Source organism: Dromiciops gliroides, chromosome 4 (assembly GCF_019393635.1).
Source record: "Dromiciops gliroides isolate mDroGli1 chromosome 4, mDroGli1.pri, whole genome shotgun sequence".
Lineage (NCBI taxonomy): Eukaryota > Metazoa > Chordata > Mammalia > Microbiotheria > Microbiotheriidae > Dromiciops > Dromiciops gliroides.
Window position 1 is genome coordinate 289,536,114 of NC_057864.1, and position 19,751 is coordinate 289,555,864.

Sequence of the window (19,751 nt, forward strand, 5' to 3'; positions counted from 1 at the left end):
CCCACTGAATGGTAGGCACCTTTAAAAGATATTCCCAGGACATGGTACCATTACAGAAAGGAGAACATCTGTATTTGCTCAAAGTAACTAAGATCTGTACTAATATAAATAGTTCCCAGCTCCTGCCCCATCACACTGTTTCTTCTACCCCATATTGGTTTGCGTCTGCTTTTCTGATGAGTTTTTTCAGCTACCCCCTGGTTCCCTGTCATAATTTAAGAACTGAAAGAAAAGTAAGAAAAGAGTGAGATATATGGAAGAAAACCAGTCAGGACTTCACAAGGAAAAGAACTGTGGTGACACACTGGGCTGAAGAAAATTATGAAAAGAAGAAGTCCTTCCACTGCTACACCACTCACCTGGACCTCCAACTACCACTGGGCCATTATGGTCGATGAGAGTTCACTATAGCTGGCCTACTGCGGCCACTTGACTCTGTCTTATGTCCATATTCTTATTCATCTCACCCCAAGCCTGCTTAATGAATTGCCCTATAGCCTCATCCACCAGCCCTGTGATTTCACCCTTCCCTGGCCATCAATCCCTTACATATGTTGTATGTAAACTACAAGAGAGACAGAATTTCTCTTTTATATTTGTACTGCTAATACTTAGCACACTGAACATAGTAAAAGCTCAATAAATAAGATTTTTTTTTCATTTGTGAGAAAAAGAAGGTAATCATTATAGACCTAATTAATTTGATGAGGGTAAGGTCATATGTACCATCTCCTAATAGAGTTGTTGGTTTCTGCTCTCTTCTAAGGCCACAGATTCAACAGTGATGAAGGAATTGCTGAGATCTCAGAAGAAGGGAGTAAAAAAAAAAAAAGATTCACATGGCTAGGAATTCAGATTTGCCCAACAACCACAGTTTTATAGCTAAAAAAGGTGAGAAAGTTAAGTAATAGAAGAGACAGGAAGAAAATATAGCTAGGATAGAGTCACAGAAGTCAAGAAATGGAAGTTTCAGATAAAGGAGGGGGTAGGAAAAAATATCAAAAATCCTTTCATCATCTTTCAAAACAGTGATCAGATCACAATAAATCAAATTGATGATGTTTCTCTAGAGTAATAGTAATTTGTTTGGAGATTTTAGTTTTGCAAAACAATCCTATCAGGTAGATACACAAAGTATTATCATCATTTTACTTGTGAGTTGAAGCTTAGTTTAGTGATGTGCCCATGTTTAATACCCAGGTACTGGTTGAATGTAAGCTCCCTAAAAGCAAGGGCCAGGTTCCCTTTTGCTTTTGTCTTCCTAATGCTTAGCACAATGACTTGTGTGTTTAATTTTGTTGTTGTTGTTGTTGTTTTTTGGTTTTTGGTTTTTTGCAGGGCAATGAGGGTTAAGTGACTTGCCCAGGGTCACACAGCTAGTAAGTGTCAAGTGTCTGAGGCCGGATTTGAACTCAGGTAATCCTGACTCCAGGGACGGTGCTTTATCCACTGTGCCACCTAGCTGCCCCCTTGTGTGCTTAATTTTTGATGAACTGAACTTCAAGTCTAGCCCTCTAACAATTCTATCATGCTGCCTTCTCAAGGGACTTTTGTGCTTTTCATATTCCCCAGTATCTAATTAGGCACAAAGATGTTTTAATATGTATTTAACTAAATTGAGCATTCAGTCAACAAGCATCAAGTGCTATGTGCCAGGCACTGTGCTAACCACTAGAGATCCACAAGAATTAATTTCATAGTGTTTTTATAATTCCACTACTTTAGTTTGGGGTTTGTTGGGGTTTTTTGTTATAAAGTTGGCATTTTTAGACTTGATACAATTAAATTTGTTCAAGCACCACTGTTAATACTCTAGAGCATTATATAGCTTTTTCCCCACCCCTGAGCCCAGTACTTAGTGGATATTTTTTTAAACATTTCTCATTCAATATGTTATTTGTATTCTAAAAACTACAGTCAACATCTCTCTAAGCATGTTTTTACCTAAGAGATAAAGAATATTAAAAAAAAAAAATTGAAGACCTTAGAGTTAAGCTAGGAAGCCCTGGGTTCATATCTGCATCTTACTCTGTTACTGTGTACAAGTCACTTAACCCTGATGTCACCTTGGACAATTCACTTAACCTCCTTAAGTGAAATAAGCTCACACAAAGAAATAACAGATCCTTAACATATTAAAGATTGTCTTCACTAAATGTTATTGTTGATGCAGCACTAGAAACAAAGTATTTGTTAAAGAAATACTTGTTCCCATATGGAACACATTAACCTCAAAGAAAAAAAGTATTTAGAAAAGAATTCATAGTACTATATTAATAGGATTATTTGGGATACCCTTAGAAAGCAATATAAAATGTAAAGGAGTACATATAGCATGAAAAAAAAATCACATTATGGCACAACTGCTCAGAAGTACCTCCTTATCAAACAATGGATAGAAGTAATTATGAAGATTAAATTGCTTTTGTTGTTTATTTTCAACTACATAAAATTAAAAAGCTTTTTTGAATGAACAAAATCAATGCAACAAAAGGTGATAGAAATTTTGTATGAAACATCTTCTATGAGGATCTGATATCCAAAGTATGTAACAATTAACAAATAAATAAGATTAAAGCCATTCCCCAATAACTAAGCAAAAAACAACAGTTCTCAAAAAAAAAATTATAAGCTACTCATAACCATATGAGTTCCAAAACACCAATAATAAGGGAAATGCAAATTAAAATAAAACTAAAGTTTCACTTCATACTCAGCAGAATAGTCAATAGTGGGCAGTATAGCAAGTTAGCAAAATAATGCCGCTATGCACCTATAAATTAGTCCAAACATTTTGGAAAACAATATGGGATTATGTTGTGTTTTTTTAAAGTGACTGAAAAGGTCTATACACCTCAACCCAGGGATTCCACTGCCAGACATATACTCCAAGGAAGTCAATAATAAAAAGAAGGCTACATATGTGAAAATTTTTATAGCAGTAGTAGCAAAGAAATGAAAATAAATGACTGCCCATTGATTAGGGAATTGTGTATTATAAGAATGATTAACACTAAGAATGCAGAAAAATATAAGACATGAACTGATGAAAGTTAAGTAGGTAGAAACAAGAAAACATAGACAATGACTAAACAATGTAAATGATAAAACACATGACTTCTAAGGTCTCTTCTACCTCTAAATATATCACACTATAACTAAAATTGAATGTTTAGAAATTATCATGATCAGACTTGGCCCTAAAGAAGAAATATGAGAAGGCACCCCCCTCCCTTCTTTGCAAAGGCAGGAGCCTATGGGTATGGAACACTATATATAATGTTAAATTTGGTTGATGTCCTGGTTGAACGAAAGGGATTATACTGGGAACATGGGCAATAGAAAAAAAAGTATAAAAAAATTATAAAATAAAATTTCTACCCTTTGGTAAATGGCCACCCTTGGCAAAGAGGCAATAGAGAACTGTTGAATCTTTGTTTCTAATAGTGGTGTAGTTTGGCCAGACATGTGTCTTAAGAATATTAACATAATAATAGCTAATAATAGATAGCATTACATAGTGCTTTAAGGTTTACACAGCACTTGATACAGTTGATCATATTTGATATTATCCATATTTTACAGATATGGAAACTGAGAATAAAAGGTTAAGTGATTTGCTCAGAGAAACTAAGCAAGCCAAGTTTTTGAGACAAGATTTGAACTCAGGCTTTCTGATTCCAAATCCAACACTATTCAATGTAGCACATAGGTACTGGAGAGGAAAATGATTAGAAAGAATAATTTTTAAAACTACTTTAAAAGTGCCAAGATCATAAGGGTCTGAATTAGTATCAGTTTGAGTGGAGAGAAGTTCTAAGAGAGCCTATGGAGGTAGAATCCATAAAATTTAATAACTAACTGAATTTAGAGTGATGGAAGGCAGCAGTGGAGAAGAAAAGACGAATCAAGGGAAGACCTAAGCTGTTTTAGTCATGTTGAATTGAGATGCCATTGGGATGTCCAAGTAGATATGTCCAGCAAGTAGATGGTATTAGCAGATTGAATTCAAAAGAAGAAATAAAGCTCAACAGATGTCGAAGATATCTGCATAGAGGTGATAAATGAATACATGGGAGCTGATAAGATTGCCCAGAATGCAGCTGGAGCTTATCAGATATTGTGAAATTTAAAATCTAATTGTGACGTCTAAAAATCTAATGTGTGGTCACCTTAAATTAGATTCTTATAGCACCATTCTTTGGGCATTAAATATTTATTAAAGTATATTAGAAGTGAGTAAAGAGAACACGTGTAGTTCAGAAGGAAAGAGCCTAACTCCCCCTTGACCTGCAGCTGCTTCTACCCCGACCTCCAACCAAAAAGAAGATCCCCCATCCTCCTTGAGCAGAAGCTCCCTGCGGGACTACCCTGCACAGTCCCCACACAGAGCTCTAAGCTAATTGGCTCGGTAGCATTGATTGACATGATTTACAGGACAGTTCTATGAATAGATGTAACTTCCAGATGCTAGTCACATGCTTTCTCCTCAGGGTGGCACTGCCCTGGTTCTCACAATGTCTTTCTCAGCAGTGGCTTGGCACTCTGATTCTCACACTATCAACCTCTAAAAATAATCATGGTAAGTTATTAATGGGGTAAAGGAAAGGGAATAAGTACTTCATAGCACCTACTATGTGCCAGCCACTAAGCTAAGTGCTCTATACAAATATTATCTCATTTGATCCTCATAACAATCCCTGAGAGACAGATGCTATTATTATCCATATTTTACAGTTCAGGAAACTCAGACACAGGCAGGTTAAGTGACTTTCCCAGGGTCACACAGTTAACAAATGTCTGAGGCTTGATCTGAACTCAGGTTTTCTTAACTCCAGACCTGGTGCTTTATCCACTACAACCACCAGGTGCTTCTATTAACCTACCTATCTTGACGAGGAAACTAGAGTCTTGGAAAAGCTGATGCTCAAAGCCCATGGGCTTGTATGCCATTAGGTTTTCTACTAGTGTAAGAACTAGGACTAGAACCCTAATCACCAGACTCAATTCAGTACCCTTTTGAATACATCTCATTTTTATACCATATCAACATTATCTCTCTTCAGTTCAACTAGTACATTATATTTTACACTATAACACACCACTATCCTGAGATCATTATCAAAAAACCTCAACTATCTGGAATAAATGCAAAAAAACAAAAGTAAAGGCATGTGACCAAAACAAATGTCATTAAATCGTATTTAACTCACAGGAAGCTCTTCTGAACCCTTGTGTTTGGGTTAATTAGCTATTTTCCTAGCTATCAATAATAGACATGTTTATTATACTTCAAGTAAACAATAACCAACTATTTGTATTGATTTAAACAAGTTGCAAGATGCTTCCCAAGAGCAAAATAGTGCTGTGGATAATGTTCTCAATACTCTAGACACTCCATTACAAATCCATGACAACTCAAATGAACCCCATGTGAAACTACAATTCTTCCAGCTTTAATTTAATACATATAAAAATACAGGTACATTCAAATATGTTTTATGCTCAGGATATTTCACAGGGAACTCCTAATTAAAAATTAACATGAAGATGGGAAAGAAAATGAAAAAAAAATCCTGATCAAAATTTATAAATTACCAAGAAAATTATTGTTCTAAAAGTGTACATAAAACTCTACCACCACCTGGAGGCAAGACAGCATTAAAACAGTAAAAGAGATTTAACTGTAATCCGCAAGAAATTCCTTTTTTATTCTAAAAATGGACTGCTTATACCCTCCAAACTTGCAATCCCAATTTATAGCGATAATATATATCTAAAACCCTAATTTTCAGTGCTTTCTAACAGACATAAACAATATCCTTATAGGAACCATTCCAACAAAATAAAGAATTTTCTATAATTGTAGTATAAGTTGTACATTTTTCATGTTTCCTGATTCAGTAGTAACTCACCTAGACCATCAAAAAACCTTCTAAGGTATATTCTTCTACATGACTATGTGAAGGAGCCAAATGTTTTGATACTTTCTCAAGAAACATGATAAAACATAAGAACACAATTAATGGGGTTTCCCAATACAGCAAATAGTTTGTACACAAAATGCCAGAAATCCTGTTGAGAGATTACAGGGGTAACAATTTTCTGGATCCAAAAGTGCCTATGGGTTGCTTTTTCTCACTAATGGCTATACAAGTCACATTATGGAATTAATCTAAAATTATTTAAGAATTTCAGTTTGGAAACACACATGGCCAATAGGAAGCCAAGACAATAAACCATGTTAATAAGAGCCCATTGTGTGCCAGATACTATGCTAATTGCTAGGGATACATAAGCAAAATGAAACAAAAGTCCCTTTTTCTCAAAAAGATCAGGATTTAATGGGGGAGAAAACATGCAAACAAATATGTACAATCCAGATATAAACAGTATAAATTAGAGATAATTTTAAGAGGAAAGGCAAGAGGCAGAGATGGGGAAAACAAAAAATTATAGACATTAGGGACAGTCAGTGAAAATGAACCAAGAGTTGGGATTTAGAGTGTCATATTAAACAGTAAGGAGGCCTGGATTGAAGAATGACTATATGGAAAGGAAGAAGATGTAAGAAGACTGAAAAGGGAGGAAAGGACTAGAGTTATGAAGTTCTCAAGGCCAAATAGGATTTTAAATTTCATTCTAGAGGTAAAAGGGAGTTTTACTAAATAGGGTGCTGACATAATCAGACTTGAACTTTTAAGAAGGTCACTTCAGCAGCTTAGCAGAAGATGGACTGGAGCAAGGAAAAACTGGGAGCAAGTAGACCAACCAGAAGACTATTGTAATAGTCTAGGTATGTGGTAATTAGGACCTGACTCAAGGTGGTGGCAGTGTTAGAGAAGAAAAGGGGTCATATAAAAGTTGTCAGGAAGATAGAACTGAAAACACTTAGGAGATGATTGTATATGGGGGAGGGGGCGGCGGTGTGGAGGGGAGAGTAAAAATTAGAGGAAGACTCAAGTTTCCAACACTGGTAACTAAGAGCATGGTGGTGACCTCGACAGTAATTCAAACTTTTTAAAACAAGTTCTGGGTCAGTTTTTATACTGAATGGGGTTTTAAAAAAACAAGTATTTTTTATTAATGATTTCCATTTAACTTCGCTAAAATTTAGGGTTAGTATTAAATACTTAACTTGTGCAACATTCAGAGTGCCTCCTCAGTATACATCTAGTTTTGAGCTCTTTTGGGGCAAGTACTGATTTTCATTTTGTCTGTGCATCCCCAGAGTCTACATAAGACTTTATATAAAATGAGTTCTTAATAACTGCCCACTGAATTTTTTTAAAGTTACCACACATTGGATCTCAACAACTGAATAATCTCTACTAGTTAGAGCAAAAAAATGCAGTGAGTTCTCTCACACTTCTATCCTCTAAAACACAAAGCATTAAGGCTCTAGCTACCAAAAATATATTATATTGCTGTGGTTACCCTTAACTATACAGATCATACCAGTAAAAAGAGTTCTCTCAAAGGGAGACACACACATACACATGTCTCTAGGGATACTGAAAATAATACTGATTATAGACTGTATTTAGATTTTATACAAAGTAGATTTTATGGGAGAAGACTTCTATTTGGACTAATACAGTGTTTAAAAAAAAGGAACAGAATAATAATTTTTACACACACACAGAAATCTCTTTAAAAAAGAATGATACTTTCACTTGACAAGTAATCTGATCTGTGGGTAGTCATTTTATCTAAAATCTACATATTCTTATTTCCAGAGTTAGCTCTGCTTCCCTCAAAGCTAGCAGTAGAATCATAGAGGAAACACTGATGGATGACAAAGATATAAAATGAGAAGTGCTAACAAAGATTCTCCAATCTTTTTCTTTCAAGACCACCTACACAGGTAACTTTCAGTTATCTCTCAGAATGAAAATCAATTCCAAATCTGACTCCAACTTGCTCACATTCAAAAGTGGTTTTCCCTCTGAATTCTCAATTCTGTGCTTCTACTTCTAACTTGAAGTTTCACATAGTGATTGTTGATTAAAACCTAAAATCACAAAAAAAATCGAGGAAAATGACCATTTTTTGGATGTCAAATCAGCTTGAGTTAAGTCCTCCTAGTTAAAACATCCTGGGCCAACTAACACATACTCTTGAATATTCAAACTCTCAAGAGGAGATAAGAAACAAAGAAAAATAAGGACTTCTAACTATACTGTCTCAAAAGAACAGAAACTAATTATTGTAGTTTAAAAAATAATTTATATCTATATACCTGCATAATGTGTAACTTAAAGGAAACAGAAAGAAGTCCTAAACCAGACAATCTGGTAAATTTCCATTTTCAATTGTACTCTCATGATTGCTTTTCCTCCCTGCTCTTATTTCCATTTACATGCTCATTTCAACATCATGATTTAAATCTTTAAAAGTGCTCCCCCTAAATGAAATCTACTTTTATTAATTTCACATGAGATTCTCATCTAAAATGAGTGAACAGACAACATAATTTTAACACAAGGGCTCTCCCAAATGCAATATAAATAGTTGAATACCAACTACTTCTCAAAAGAGTTATTCATTCTATCTATTTGAATACAGATTTTTAAAACTTGATTTCTATTTAATTTTTAGCTTTTTATTCAATGAGCCAACCAAAGTTGTTGCTTACTTTAATAAGTCTTGATTAAATAGAAATTTATACTATATGATAACTATGATAAGGCCTAGACCAATATTTTATTATCCATAACACTAGCAGAGATAAATGTAAAGAAAATATCTTTTTGTTTGTTTTTTGTTTTGTGGTTTTTTTTGTGAGGCAATGAGGGTTAAGTGACTTGCTCAGGGTCACACAGTTAGTAAGTGTCAAGTGTCTGAGGCCAGTTTTGAACTCAGGTCCTCCTGAATCCAGGGCCAGTGCTTTATCCACTGCACCCCCTAACTGCCCCAAGAAAATATCTTTAAGAGCAAGCAAGAAAAATAATATAAAATTATAATCAATATGGTAGTACAAATAAAAGAAACATAGATTTTAGTTTCCTAATCCTATTTTATGAAAACCTTAGCAATAGGAATAATGGGCATACCTTAGATAGGCTTTTATTTGAAGTATTATAAATCTTAAGTATTGTAAATTATTTGTCATTCACTTTAGAGTACCGTACAACTGTAACAACAAAACCACTTCCCAAGTTTTAAAATTACATCATTAATTGGGAAATGGCTAAATAAAGTTACATGAATGTAATAGATATTGCATGTTGGAAATGAACAATGTGCCTAACATGAAAAAGCGTTCAAAGACTTATGTGAACTAATGTAAAATGATATAAGGAGAGTCAGGAAAATAAAATATACAACAACATACACATAACATGAAAGCAATTTAAATGGAAAGAATAATAACCTCAAAATAATAGAAACTGAGTGTTGAAAAATTATAATGAATCAGGTTGGGCAGTGGAACCAAGACTGCACAGTAAAGGCAGGAACACACCTGAGCTCTCTCAATTCCCTCTAAACAACTTTAAAATAACACCTCAAAATGAACTCTGAGGCTGCAAAACCTTACAAAAGGATGGGATGAAATAATTTTCTAGCCCAAGACAATATAAATGGTTGGCATAGGTGAGAGTGGAGTGCACTCCAGTGCACAACACACCCTGGCAAGCGAGGAATAGGCCTTGATGGCAACTGAATCAGAGTCTTCCAGAGCTCTCAGCATATAGACAGTAAGAGGGTCAGACAGCTGGTGAGAAGGAAATTATAGGGGACCCTTTGCTAGCACTGAGTGCAAGCCTCTGTTGCACTGTCCATACATGGTTCTGGGTTCTAATCCCCGGGCAAGGAGGAACACTAGCACACTAGAGCATGCAGTCCCTGAGGAGCAGAGACCCTGGTCACAGTTCCAGGATGGGAAAAAAGTACTTATAGACCAGAGCACAGGCCAGGAGAACAGTGACCACACCTCTTCTTAGATCATACCACCTTGGATGTATTGAAAAATTACAATTTCCCAGAACTAGGTCTAAAAATAACAGCATGAAAAACATGACACATGGGACAGTGCATCACTCTGGGAGTAGAGTCCAAACTTTAACATAAAATTAAAAGTCAAGAAATAGGCTGGAAAAATGATCAAACAACAAAAACAAACAAAAAATAACCTGACCATAGAAAATTGCTTTGGTAACAGGGAGGATCAAAACACAAACTCAGAAGAAGTTGTGGTATATGAGTGTGAAGGAATACTGTTATGCTATAAGAAATGATGAGCAGGATGCTTTCAGAAAAAAACAGGAAAAACTTACATGAACTGAAACAAAGGGAAATGAGCAGAAGTAGGAGAACATTGTACACACTAACAGTAATACTGTATGATGATCAATTGTGAATGACCTAGCTATTCTCAGCAATACAATGTTCCAAGACAATTCTGAAAGACTTATGAAGAAAAATGCTATCCACCTCCAGAGAAAGAACCAATGGAGTCTTAATGCAGATATAAGCATACTTTTTTTTCTTGGTATTTTTGGTTTAGTTGTTTTTTTTTTGTTTTTTTTTTTTGGGGGGGGGGGGGTTGATCTGTGACAACATAACTAATATGGAAATATGTTTTGCATGACTGTACATGTATAACCTGGGCAGCTAAGTGGTATAGTGGATAGAGTGTCAGGCTTGGCCTCAGACACTAGCTATGTGACCCTGGGCAACTCATTTAGCCCTATTTGCCTCAGTTTCCTCATCTGTAAAATGAGTTAGAGAAGAAAATGGCAAGCCACTTTAGTATCTTTGCCAGGAAAACCCCAAATAGGGTCAGAAAGAGCCAGATACAATTAAGACAACTGAACATGTATAATGCTTTCTTTATCAATAAGAGGGAAGGGAAAGAGGGAAGGAGATCATCTGGAATTCAAAAATTTAAAAAACAAAATGTTAAAAATAATTTTTTATATATAAGTGGGAAAAAATTAAATCTAAAAACCAAACAAACAAAAAACCAGGCTGACCCAAAAAGGGATGTGAAAAGACACCTCCATCCCACTCCTCTAAAAGGTCATGTTTTCTCAATGTATTAACCAGGTTTTCCTGAATTTTGAGGTTCTCTACTAAAAATTGTTTGCTATAAGAAATGGATCTCTGGGAAGGTGAAAGGGAAGAAGTGAAGGGAGAATAAAAACAAAGGGGGATATAAAAACAAAACATTTCAAGAAAAATTTATTTTTAAGTTGATTTCATGAAGAAAGGGTTTAACACTAAACATAAGAACTTAGTACAATTGTAGAGGAGATTTTCAATAACTGGTCAATTTTTTCTACTTGTCAATTCCTAAAAATCAAAAATGTAGAACTCCACTGTCTTTACCAAAAGGAAAAACAGAGATACTAATAAATAAAATGGAAAAGATGCCTGAAATTATTTCAGATTGAGCAAACTGAGAGAGGCCTCTATGTTTATCACAGAGCTAACATTAAGAATTTTCCTTTACCACAAAACAACTGAAACTGAATACTGCTAAAATAAAAACAAGCTTGGCAACCAAAGTAGAGATATGAGAATACTGTGCAGAAATGGGGAGTCCATGGAGTAGAATCATGCATATAACATGTTTGAGAGCTTGGAGGGATTTTTGATTTTGCTGATTTTCTTTCTCTTTTTCTTCTTCTTTAAAAAAAAATTCTTGGTTATAAAGGATGGCTCTGTGGAAGGGGGGAGGAGACAGAGGAAAATCTCCTAGGTGATGGTAAAATAAAAGTTACTCACAAAAATCTGTTACTTAAAAAACATCTGCTTACATCTGTCACATACAAAATACTGATTTTTATATCCCTCTTACTGAGTTGCAACATAATCAGGTACAAAATATTAGAAAATTGATTTTACAAAACTACCAATTTCATGAAACAGTCAAAACCAACTATTATATCACCATACTCCACCAAATGCTAGTAAGCAATTCAGGAGAACAATATGTTACATAAAAGTGTTACAGCAGGGTAGTCAGTACTATAGGAACAAAGTTTGTACACATATAAGTCTATGACTATAAAGAGACTCAAAAAAAGAGACTCACTCTCTTGGGACTAACACTATTGTCACCTAAAGCACTAGCTGAGATCTTTGTAGATCAAATGGCATTTAGAATAACTACCAATTTCATGAAACAGTCAAAACCAACTATTATATCACCATACTCCACCAAATGCTAGTAAGCAATTCAGGAGAACAATATGTTACATAAAAGTGTTACAGCAGGGTAGTCAGTACTATAGGAACAAAGTTTGTACACATATAAGTCATATAACTATAAAGAGACTCAAAAAAAGAGACTCACTCTCTTGGGACTAACACTATTGTCACCTAAAGCACTAGCTGAGATCTTTGTAGATCAAATGGCATTTAGAATAACTACCAATTTCATGAAACAGTCAAAACCAACTATTATATACACCATACTCCACCAAATGCTAGTAAGCAATTCAGGAGAACAATATGTTACATAAAAGTGTTACAGCAGGGTAGTCAGTACTATAGGAACAAAGTTTGTACACATATAAGTCATATGACTATAAAGAGACTCAAAAAAAGAGACTCACTCTCTTGGGACTAACACTATTGTCACCTAAAGCACTAGCTGAGATCTTTGTAGATCAAATGGCATTTAGAATAACTGGAAAAGCAACATTTCAGAAAAACACTGCAAAATGATATTATTAAGTCAGGGAAACATTACAGGGCCAAGGGGTTGGGGTTTGTCTGCATACAAACCTAATCTAACAAAATTAGGAAATAACATGTGGTTGTTAAATTTGATTAATAAACACAATATCTATTTCTTAGAAATTACATGTTTTCTAAGAATTGGAAAACAGAATGTACTTCAAACAAATTCATTCATTCAGAGAATCCAAATACTAAAATCCAAATACTAAAACTAATAATTACCATTTTTATTTCTATCAAAAACAACCAAACTGCGAGTTCATTCCAGAGCTTCTGGCCTCCTAGACAACCATTTGTGATCGATTCCATGGCCATCTCACTTATAGTCAGAAGTTTCTACCTGTTAAAAAATCACTCTTGCTATATAAATAAACCAGCATTTGTTCCTTCACCCTATAAACTATCTCTGGTATATATGTTAACTGTCCTTCCAGAAAGCTCTTGATTTACCATACAACTATGCAAGAATATTTTACATATCATTTTATCCCCTGAAACACTAACTGCAAGTTTCAGTAAGTCAGTCAAAAAGTATTTATTAAGCACTATGTGCCAGGAAATGCGCCATGTTGTGGGAGGGATAGATTAAGGCAAAAAAACTGCTTTTGCCTTCACGATATATATATAAAATATGTATGTATAATATGTATATATATGTGTGTGTATATATATATATGTATATATGTATATACATATTTCTAGGAGATATGTACATAACTAGGTTTATATAAGAAACAGAGAACAGAAGAAAGGTAATCTGAAAAGGGAAGGCATAAGTATACTGGAAGATTGGGAAAGCCTCCAATAGAAAGTGGATTTTGTGCTGAGTCTTGAAGGAAGCCAAGAAAACTAGATTTAGAGGTTAAGAGCACAGCACTTTAGACATGGGCACAGCCAGTGAAATCTACAACTACAGGAAAGAGGCAAGAGTGCATACAAAATATAATATAACCTGTTTTGATGATCCAAAAGGTACTTGAGGATTTTGCAGTGCCTCTGGGTCAACAGTATGCTGGAACTTTCATAATTTAAAAAATATATGGGGGAAGGGGTATTCGTTAATAAAATAATGGAGAAAAATTTTCTTCCTACTTTGATTTCTGATAAAGTAATGACACTCAGGCTTTGGTTTTATAACCAAAACCTCAACAGTTAACTGGACATTCCTACTTGGACAGCGTGCCATCTGAAAGGCTAATATCTAAAAACAAAACTCCTAATCTTAACTAAAATGGCTCCCACTCCTGACAATCCTGACACCAAAGGTTGACCAGACTCAAATTCCAGTCAGTGGGATTCCTCATTTTTCCGCACTTCTGATATCCAGCCAAATCAGTGATACCAAACTCATGCTATTCTATTAAATCAATCAAAGCAAAAACAGTTAAGTGTTTGTTCACCAAACGTGTCTACCATGGCCATAGAGGAAGAGTTCAAAGAAAAGACTTTCCCTAGACAAGAGTCATATAGATGATCCTATTTGCAGAAGACATTATGCTGATTGCATCAAGCCCCTAAATAGTAATACTGGCTCCTAAATGAGTTTCATGGGCACTTAAGGGCTTGGCTTTACTATCCACAGAGGAAGGGAAAAAACCCAAATAAAGAATGCTATTTGCTCAAGTTTGATATGAAACTGAATGAACCAGTGGTTAAAACAAAAACTATTAAAGCTTAAAACTGTACTAATACTTCTAGGACATCCTGTATATATTTTGGACAAATGAGGTAAAGCATAGAATCAAACAGGAAGAAAAAACAGACTGGACTGATTTCAGAAACTGTGCGGCATTTTAACAACCCTAAGCTTCTATGTAAAACAAAGACCTATCATTTCATAATGGCATTCTTCCAGTAATAACCCAAGGCTTTAAGTCATGTTCAAGAATATCACATGAGCTCTGAGGTAAATATTTTTTTTGGAGGGGGGAGGAATCAATTAGGGTTAAGTGACTAGCTCATGGTCACCACAGCTGGTAAAGTATCTGAAGTCACATTTGAACTCAGATCCTCCTGACTCCAAGGACAGTGCTCTATACATTGCACCACTTAGTTGACCCTCTGAAGTAATTTTTAACTCTAAATCTATGAACCAAAATGAAAGGAGAAAAGGTGGGTAGAGCATATAGGCAAAAGCAAAGGGTAACCACTGGGCCACCCAGCATCATCCACTGGTATCCATGCAATGCCTCCACTTCTCAGAATTCCCCTTTTCCCCTTGAAACTGCTCAAATGACACCTTATACATGAAGTCTTTCCTGATACCCAGTTATAATACTTTCACTCCCCCAAAATTTGCTTTGTATGTTTTGTATGTGTGCATGTATAATACATTTTTATTGCTGTCCTATGTAAATTCAATGTCTTTGTTGTTGAGGTGTTTCAGTCACATCCAACTCCCCATGACTCCATCTAGGATTTTCTTGACAAAGATACTGGAGTGGTTTGCCATTTCTTCTCCAGTTCATTTTACAGATGAGGAACTGAGGCAAACAGGATTAAGTGACTTGCCTAGAATCACACAGCTAGTAAGTGTCTGAGGCTGCATTGAACTCAGGTACTCCTGACTCTAGGAACCAATAGTTGCCCTAAATTCTCAAAAGGAAAGAACAGTTTCATTTTTTTTTGTCTTTGTGTCACCATAATGGTACCAGTATTTCACACATAGTATGTACTAAATGCCTGTTGATTTCTTAATTTGTAAAGAAATAAAGGTTTTCTACACTGTCAATTAATTTATATTTTTAAAGTGAATGTCAAACTTAAAAAAAAAAACTGTCATTACATCTTCTGCTCTTTATCAGAAATAAAAAAAATTATAAATCCTCTGAAAGATTAACTATTTCTTATTTTGTTTTAAAACAGAAATATACCTACTATCAAAAATGACCACAAACAATTCTTACTTAAGCCCTGGTCTTATGTTTACTCTAAGAAAACCATGAACAATTCCAAAGTTATTAGAAAATATGAACAGATGATCGCTCCAAAAAACATCCAAATAACGCCATAGGAAAATGCCTGGAGCAGCAAAATTCACAGAAGAATGTGCTGAAATCATCTTCTAACCAAGAACGGCTTGGAAGGTCAGAAGGAGGGAGCTGGCTGTGCTGATACAGGAGTTGAGCCCAACCCCATAGTCACCCTGACACAGATCCAGTCCCAGGAAGGCCTCACTAGAGAAGGAGACCCCCAGAGCTTCTGAATCAGCTGAAGCACCAGTGTCATCTGGAACTAAGCTCACAGTCTGGTGAGAGGGCTGAGCCCTGGGCAGGGGGGAGACTACAGGGGGCTATGCTAGTGCTGAGGCAGAACGTGGGTTTTTCACCCCTGCTGGGAACCAGAAGGCAGGCTTGAGTAGCAGTGGCACAGATGGGGGAGGGGTACAGGCTCATCAGAGCTAACAACCACAACACACAAAGCTGGTTGATTAGCAAGTTGACCTGTGGTCATCTACGGACCAGGGAACAGGCCAGGTGAGTGAAGAACCTGATCCTCCTTAAATCATACCACCTGGGACTTCTCAAGCTTGAGATACTGCAGCCTGGAAACAGTGCCCCACTTTAAGGAGCTAAAAGTCTAGTAAAAGAAAGGCAAGATGAGCTGACAGAGAAAGGTGAGGACCATATAAAGTTTCTTCAATAACAAGGAAGACCGAGGGGCACCCTCAGAGGAAGATGTCAACATCAGGGCCCCTATATCTAAAGCTTCCAAGAAAAATACAAATTGGTCTCAGGCCATAGAGGTGCTCAAAAAGGACTTTGAAGATAAAGTTAGAGAGGTAGAGGAAAAAATGGAAAGAGAAATGAGGGTGATGCAGGAAAGACATGAGAAAAAAAGTCAACAGCTTGAAAAGTCAAATTGGCCAAATGGAAAAGGAGGTACAAAAGCTCTCTGATAAAAATAATTGCCTAAGAATGAGGATTGAACAAATGGAAGCCAGTGACTTTATGAGCAACCAAGACACAATAAAGCAAATCCAAATGAATAAAAAATAGAGGGCAATGTGAAATATCTTCTGGGAAAAACTGCTGACCTGGAAAATAGGTCCAGGAGAGAGAATTTGAAAATTATTGGTCTACCTGAAAACCATGATCAAGAAAAGAGCTTAGACACCATCTTCCAAGATATTCTCAGGGAAACTGCCCTGAAATTCTAGAAGAAGCAGCTAAAATAGAAATTGAAAGAATCCACCAATCACCTCCAGAAAGAGATTCTAAAAGGAAAACTCCTAGGAATATTATTATAGCCAAATTCCAGAGCTCTCAGGTCAAGGAGAAAATATTGCAAGCTGCCAAAAAGAAAGAATTCAAGTACTGTGGAGCCCCAGTCAGGATAGGAAAGATCTAGCAGCTTCTACATTAAAGGACCGGAGGACATGGAATATGATATTCCAGAGGGCAAAGGAAATGGGATTACAACCAAGAATCACCTACCCAGCAAAACTCAGCATAATCTTTCAGCGGAAAAAAATGGGATGAAAAGACCTGAACTGAATGGCAAATTTGACTTTCAATACAAGACCCTAGAGAACCATAAAAAAATGGAGCTGGGGGACATACCTGGGGTCATACAGTGGGCAACTGTCTTATGTCTGAGGCCGGGTTTTGGCTGGGATCCCCCTGGGTCCAGGGGTGATGCTTTGTCCACTGTGTCACCTAGCTAGGTGATGACATCTTTTGGGTTTAAATTGAGGGGTGAAGGGAATGCACTGAGGGAGGGGGGAGGGCAGAGGTGAAATCCTACATGAAAAGAAACAGGAAAAGGCTTATGGAGTGTGGGGAAGAGATGGGAGAGTAACAGGGCAGCAAATGAATTTTACACTCATCAGAAAAGGCTCAAAGACCTTAAACTCATCACAGTTGCCTCAAGGAGGGACTAACACACACACCCAACTGGGTGGAGTAATCTATTTAATCTGGGCAGTAAATGAACCTAACACTCATCAAAATTGGCTCAAAGGGCAGCTAGGTGGCGCAGTGGATAAAGCACCGGCCCTGGATTCAGGAGTACCTGAGTTAAAATCCGGCCTCAGACACTTACTAGCTGTGTGACCCTGGGCAAGTCACTTAACCCTCATTGCCCTGCTAAAATTAAAAAACAAAAAACAACAACAACAAAAAATTGGCTCAAAGACTTCAATCTCATTAGAATTGGTTCAAGGAGGGAATAATGTACACACTCAATTGGGTGGAGTAATCTCTCTAACCCATAAAGATAGGGTGAGATCTGAACAATTGGAGGGAGTACCTATGATATCACAGGTTCTTAAAAGTATGGAAGTATTCCTTATCCCATCCATTATTTTTTGTTCCTAAATGCTCTATAGCAGAAAAGGGGACTTCAGAAATCTGGAGAGGAGAGGAAGGGGTAAATGGGAGGGTGAAGAGAGAGGGGCAAAAGAAGGAAGGGCAGAGTGGGGGAGGGGACAGACAGAAGCAAATCCCTTTTGAAGAGTGATAAGATGAAAGAAGATGGATAATAGAATATATATCATGGGGAAGGGAATAGGATGGAAGGAAAGGGAAACCGTTAACAATAGTAATCATGAAAAAGAGAAAAGGGGGGAAAATTGTACAAAATAAATATTTATAGCAACTCTTGGTGTAGGCTAAGAATTGAGAATCAAGGGAATCTATTGAGGAATGATGGAAAAAGCTGTGCTATATGATTGTAGTGGATTGGTCTTGTGCTACAGGAAATGACAAGCAGGATGATCCCTGAAAAACCTGGAAAGACTAATGAACATTGATGTATAGTGAAGTGAGCAGAGCTGGGAGGACATTGTGCATAGTGACAGCAATATTGTTCAATGAGCAATTGTGAATGACTTAACTACTCTCAGCAATGCAATGATACAAGACAATCCCAAGGAACTAATGAGGAAGCTTACTATGCACCCCCATAGAAAGAACTGATAAAAAGAACACTTGTGGTTTGTACATATATAACCTGGTTGCAATCTTGTGGAGGGCGAGGAAGAAAAATTTGGAACTCTAAATCTTATGAAAATGAATGTTGAAAGAAAATATTAATAAATACCCATAGGTCAAAAGAAACAAAACATGAAATCAGCCTTGCCCCTATGTTCTTTATAGTTTATTAAAAGAGGGAAAATGCAAGAGTGGAAAAAAAAAAAAGGGTTTATTATTTTTTTCAACTTTATAGGGGCTATATATGGATTTCTGACTTGCCCTAGGAAAAAAATTTTTAAGTGACCCTAAAGATAATTATTCACAATGATAAAATTTTAAAACATTATTACTCTCAATTAATCATGCAAACCACTGAGACTCTTAACATCTACTCTCATTTGTCCCTTTTGCTAAATATTATACATCTGAAATCAGATTATCGTGCTTTACCCTCTAGAGACTGAAAAAGCTAAACAACATGATTATAAAGACATTACCTGACTCCTTTATTTTTTTCTAAAATCTTCCCATATGAAACTTTGCCAGTTTTTTTTTTAAGGACAGATCTGATTATTCAAACTAATCTTTTTTTTTTTTTAAGTGAGGCAATTGGGGTTAAGTGACTTGCCCAGGGTCACACAGCTAGTAAGTGTTAAGTGTCTGAGGCCCAATTTGAACTCAGGTACTCCTGACTCCAGGGCCGGTGCTCCATCCACTGCGCCACCTAGCTGCCCCTCAAACTAATCATTTTTATAAACCTTCCCACATCTGAAAATTCTCTTGTTCCTGATTTGCTAGCAAATACTTTTTCTTGGTATAAGAGAACACCTTACACCTGGTATAAGAGAGTATTTTAAAAGTACCCAATATATTCAAAGCCTCACAAAATAGCATGGGGTAGAACAAAGTAAAGTCTTCTTCCCATTTTTTGCTACAGCAAATTTTTGTGAGCTTATAAGAAGATCTCATAGGGCATATAATAAAGCTACTAATACTGGGAAACCTATATAACCAACCTTTCAGAGACTAGAAAACCCAGATCAGAAGTCAGAAACTGAAGTTTGGATATCTTATAAAAGAAAGTTAAAAGAAATCCGAATGGAGAATTATGAGGAAGGGTTAAAGATCAATTTTTGGGGGGCA

General features: G+C 36.2%; 1 protein-coding gene across 1 annotated transcript in view; it reads right to left on the reverse strand.

The window, feature by feature from the left end:
- The window catches only part of LMBRD1 (LMBR1 domain containing 1), a 198,061-nt gene that overhangs the window by 163,212 nt on the left and 15,098 nt on the right, over positions 1–19,751 (reverse strand).